Genomic DNA, 6,000 nt, shown 5'->3' with positions numbered 1-6,000 from the left:
CATTGTACTGACTTTCTTTCTCACTATTCGAGCTTTGATTATTTCATCATAGGTAGTCAGGTACCTGCTTACATTTAATTAAATACTTATGATACCAATAATTATACATGACATTTTGATGTATTTATAATAGAGTGGTGATAACCTAATGGTTAAGACGTCCGCCTTCTTTTTGGGAGGTCGAGGGTGAGATTCCAGGCATGCACCTTTTATTTTTCGGTGCATTTTAGGCAATTAAAATATCACTTGCTTTAACGGTGAGGAATCCGGTACGCTTAAGAGTTCTCCATAATGTATTCAAAGGTGTGTGAACCCTGCCAATCCGCACTGGGGTAGCTAGCAGACTATGGCTTAAAGCCATTCTGATAGGAGACCCGTTCTCAGTAGTAGGCCGGCAATGGGTTGATCATGATGATGATAATAGTCCAGTGTCTCGATTTCCCAGAAAAATACTCGACAAATACCTAAGTTGAATTTCATAGGCAATCGTTTAAAAGCTACTTTCCCAGACATTAGTAGTATTATTCGTAGGCATCAACTCTAAATACAAGTGAAAATTAAAAATTTATAACACCCCCGACAAGTGAAGGTTACAGTAACTAGAAAAGAGCTGATAACTTTCAAACGGCTGAACCGATTTTCTTGGGTTATAACTGAGAACACTCTCGATCAAGCCACCTTTCAAACAAAAAAAAAACTAAATTAAAATCGGTTCATTAGTTTAGGAGCTACGATGCCACAGCCAGATACACAGATACACACGTCAAACTTATAACACCCCTCCTTTTGGGTCGGGGGTTAATAAAAGTGTCCCGAGAGATTGAGTGATTTTAAACGTATTTACTGAAAAATGTCCTATGTCTAAGCTCGTTCTATGAACATGAAAGCATCATTAAAAGAGATAAGAGTATTTACGGATGTAACAGAATTTCAATATTCTCAACAATCTCTGCGTAGTTAGGACGTATCTATCTAAAAGTATCCTTTCCAAACGATACGTTAAATCGAATATGTCGTTACGAGCAGGAACTCTTTGCCACCGATAAGCGGGTATGGCTTGGAGTGAATTGCAAAATTTTTCGTATACTCCTTCGTAGGTATATGTAGTTTCCTACTTATGTGTCTTTCAAATAATAAAGAAATAGTAAAGTTTAAGGTAAGTATAGGAAATCCATCCTAAAGGATCCCTGGATAATAACGTCTTATTATACAGGGTGTTTGGTAATTAGTATATAATGACGACACGTACCCATGCTACTTTGGTCTGATAAATACAATGCTGAAGTATAATGACGAAATAAAATTATAAAAATTACAATACAAAAAAAAAATGTCAAAGTTTTCATGACCCTGACGTGCCCTAACTCACTGAGATCGTTGGCCATCTTTAGATAGGCCAAGACCAATGATCTCAGTGAGTTAGGGCACGTTAGGGCCATGAAAACTTGGACATAAAAAAAAAATTTAAATTTTGTATGGAAATTTTTATAATTTTATTTCGTCATTTTACTTCAGCATTGTATTTATCAGTTCAAAGTAGCATGGGTACGTGTCGTCATTATATACTAATTACCAAACACCCTGTAGGTATAGGTATCCATAATAATCCAAGAATATAATCCAAGAGAATAATAAGTTATGCCTAAGCTGATATCTTATTACAATATTCACAAAGTAAAACCACGTAATAGATTCGCATTGCAATTAGAAGTGCGAGGCTCGGCTTGCCAAAAGTTTTGGACTTGATTATGCGCGAGTGAAGCAAACTTTCTTACAGGATTACCTTGGTACAGTTGTCGACAAAAATCAATTAAGAATTGCAGGGAATTAAACTAGGTTTTGCAATTCTTAAAGCATATTTTTAAATTTGAGAGGTTGAGAAGTATTTTTGATAAAGTTTTTGGGGGTCCAGTGATTTAAATACACTATCGTAATAGGTACAATATTCTGAAACTTAATCGAAAATATAGAAGTTAATATGACATAATATATGACATTTTTATGTATGAAAAACACCTTTAAAACACCTACCATAAATGTGACGTTTTGTTAATACAAAAATGTATGACAGAAAAACAGCTACAGCTGAGCTATACAGGCCTAACAAAACAAAGGCCAATCATATTTTGGTTCATAGTTTTATAATAAACCCGATAAAAGGATAATCGAACCCCCAAAACTCAGGTAGAGTCTAAAGAATGTAAAAATAAAATATAGGTAATTAGGTGCCTACCTAAGAATTAATATTTATTTCTCATTCCTAAAATCCAATTTCATATTTACTTTAAACCGAGAATTTAATTCCATGCTAATTATCTAAAATTGTCTAAAACAGTATAACATAATTTGTGTGGATAATTGTACGGAGGGGTATCTTAATTATTCGCAATATTTTAATTACAAAAGGTCGGGGAGAATTAGAGTTTTGTTTTGTTAATTATGAACAATAATGAGGGTGTTACGAGATATTAAAATCTAGAATCGGTTTAATAACACTTTCATTTCAGTATGATTGTTTGGGTAATTGTTTCTAAACTTTTAAAGCGTAGTACTTTCATAATTTTTGTTTCAAAGACATAGACAAAAACTGACACACTGGGTCACATACAACAAAATTCACAGTTTTCCAACTCTTTCCTTTCTAGGTCAACGGGAAGTACCCTATACGTTTTCTAGGACAGACACGACAGACGGACGGAAGGACGGACGACAGACAGACAGACAACAAAGCGATCTTATAAGGGTTCCGTTTTTCCTTTTGAGGTACGGAACCCTAAAAATGCGAAAAAAACCTGTGTTTTTTTAAAGTTTACAATATATTGCAAATAAAACATCTGAATGATGCTAGAGGAGGAGGACCTGCCTCCGTTTTTTGCTAGCGTTCTGATTACGCCCTGTATTTATTAGATGCTTGAAAATAATCTCATTCTTCAAGAATGGAACTTTTCAAAACAAAGTCAAGAACAATGGTAACTTCCTACTTAAAGCCATCCACAGCATAGCATATGCTGCGTTAACGAGCTTGACTCAAAATATAATAGGCTTTCAGTGAATAATATAACGTGCATGCTCCCTGCTTTGCATATGCATTGTTCCAAAGACATAATTACGCTGAAGCTAATTGTGTCATGTGTTTAATTGTGAATGTTTATCTTGCCTTGCCTTTCTGATATCGAAATAATATCATCTCTATAATGTTTTAATTTTTAGGGTTTCGTATCTCCAGAGAAAAAGGAACTCCTAAAGGATCACTTTGTTATCTGTCTGTCGTGTCGTGTCTGTCCCGTCAAGAGAATGAAAACCTATAGGGTATCCATTGACCTATCATGAAGTTTGGCAGGCAGCAGTCTTATAAGCACAAGAAAAGGAAAAAATCCGAACACCACGAATTTGTGATTACATCACAAAAACAAGTGGAAATTGAAAATTTATAACACTCCCGACAAGTGAAGGTTACAGTAACTAGAAAAGAGCTGATAACTTTCAAACGGCTGAACCGATTTTCTTGGATTATAGCTAAGAACATTCTCGATCAAGACACCTTTCAAACAAAAAAAAATATTTAAATCGGTTCATTAGTTTCGGAGCTACGATGCCACAGACAGATACACAGATACACACGTCAAACTTATAGCACCCCTCTTTTTGGGTCAGAGGTTAAAAAGTATTATTGTACGATGGTATGGAATTTATTGGTTTAAAAATCGGCCCTTACATAACTTTATTTTAATTATCTCGCAGCCGATAAGTTAAATAATTATTATCTCTACGATAAATAAATTAATACATTTTTTGGATGAGTTTCAAGTTCGCCTTGTAGCACTAGCTGTAGTTGGCGAACTTAATGTGAAAAGTTGGAGCCTTGGAGAGGACATTCAAAGCCATTTGAGTCGGCGACACGCCTTCGACTATCAGATTTAACTTTTATCGTTCATGTTTTAATAGTTTTACCATAATTAGCTGTTAATATTAAGCTAAATGAGCTGTGGTCGAAGCTAAAGAGTTTGTTGGTTTCTTCTTAGACCAGACTTCTTAGTCCACTACTGGACTAAGGGAACAAGTACCTACCGTGGGACGACTTGTGCTAACACAGTACCAGCGCTGGACCAACAGAAAGTGACGAATGAGAAAGGTGGACGATCTAGTTTGATATTACATTTACATGCCCTCTAGTAGTTAGCAGCTACTAATCCATACTTATAATATCATAAATGTAAAAGTGTGTGTTTGTCTGTTTGTCACTTTTTTGCGGCATATCTGCTTAACGTGTTCACAAAACTTGGTTCAGTGATAACTTATAATCTGGAGATGGCTAAAGGCAATTTTTATCCTGGTAAATAAAATAGTTCCCACAGGATTTTTGGTAAACTTGGCCATTATTTAATATAAATAGGAAAGTGTATCTGCCTGTCACTTTTTACTGTTCAACCGCTGAACTGATCGAAACGAAATCTGGCATATAACCAGTGGTAGCTTGCATTATAGCTAAACGGAGATCGTATATCCTAGAAAATAAAACAGTTCCCACAGGATTTTTTTAAGATCTTAATCCACGCGGACGAAACAATGGACGAAAATATGGGTGGTAATTATTAATTCCCAAAAACTAAGGTACGCAAATCGCCAATGCCATCTTTAACAAGACCAACGAGTGCTCCAGATGACTCCTGTAAACCCTCCACCATTCTGCCGTTTAACTGCATTGTTTTGGACATTCCATTCGATAGTGCATTTTTGGTTTCTGCAAAAAATAGTAATCAATACAGAAAGATCTATCCTACACACAGATAAACATAAAACAAAAATAACTTGTTCTTCTTTCAAGGATTTTAACCTATCCAAATCTTCATAAGTAGGTTGAAAGCATATGAAATACGACTTATATTGCTAGAATCCATTGCTATTGTGTCGGATTGCCGTCCCATCGGACTCTGAGAGTGAGGGAATAAAGAGTGCATTGTCGTTTGCACACAAACTTGAGCATCATAATATCTCCAATCAGAAGGTTAAGATTTCTGGAGATTGGCTGGTCTTAAATGAATCCAATTCCGCATACTTACTCAATGCTTGCAAAAATACTTTTATAGGTAGCATTTTCAGTCTTTGCTGGAAAGTACTGGTACTTTCGTGTTCTACTTCATCATTTAAATTGTTGTTACTAACTCCGTTCACGCTACTCTTGATTAATTGATCCATTATTGTTACCTAGATTTTATAATTTTTATTACACATAGGTCCTAATTTTTGAAACATAATATAAATTACAAGAATATTATAAAGAGCTAGGGCTAATCATACCTATGGTTCGAAATATACAATTTATAAGAAGCTCTAATGAAAAATCTTTTTAAAAAGACAAACTGTGGTTTTTGTGGCACTGAATGTAGAAAAAATACCCTGTATTGAGTGTACATTCTAGAAGCTTAATAAATATAAATAAAAAATAAATAAAAAAACAATCCATTGCCTGCATGCATCCATATTTTTCGTCCATAGTTTTATTCCTCTAGGTTTATGAGCTTGCCACCAAACACGACCAACCGTCTTTATCATCCAGTCGCTTCCCGCTACTTCCTCTATTCACTTTATATACTCTATCACACTAATAACACTAATATTATAAAGGGGTAAGTCTGTATAAATGTATGTGTGTATGTTTGTTACTCTTTCACGCAAAAACTGGACGGATTTGGGTGAAATTTGGATTGGAGATAGATTATAACCTAGATGAACACATAGGCTTCTTTTCATCCCGGAAAATCAATGAGTTCCCACGGGATTTTTAAAAACCTATATCCACGGGAATGAAGTCATGGGCATCAGTTAGTAAGTACTTTATAAAGTAAACACAAAATTGTAAGCAAAATAGATTTTGTATTAGCTACTCACCGATATAAAAAATATTAATAAAGTCCGAGTCATTTTGATTAAACTATTACGTCCTATGCCGTCTATTTTTCTTTTGCATTTGGTGATTTTTCGCATTGAAAAAGAAAACAT

At 34.8% G+C, this 6,000-nt stretch overlaps 1 long non-coding RNA gene across 1 annotated transcript; it reads right to left on the bottom strand.

Moving 5' to 3' along the window:
- Positions 1–4,527: 4,527 nt before the first annotated feature.
- LOC123876098 lies at positions 4,528–5,983 on the bottom strand. Its single transcript, XR_006798259.1, has 3 exons — positions 5,890–5,983; positions 5,061–5,205; positions 4,528–4,741 (listed from the first exon to the last, which is right to left on the bottom strand). It is a non-coding gene; the product is annotated as an uncharacterized LOC123876098 (long non-coding RNA).
- Positions 5,984–6,000: the final 17 nt, after the last annotated feature.

This window comes from Maniola jurtina, chromosome 21, assembly GCF_905333055.1.
Source record: "Maniola jurtina chromosome 21, ilManJurt1.1, whole genome shotgun sequence".
In the NCBI taxonomy this organism is placed as follows: Eukaryota; Metazoa; Arthropoda; class Insecta; order Lepidoptera; family Nymphalidae; genus Maniola; species Maniola jurtina.
Note: the sequence above shows the minus strand (reverse complement) of the source record. Positions and strands in the feature narration are given on the sequence as shown.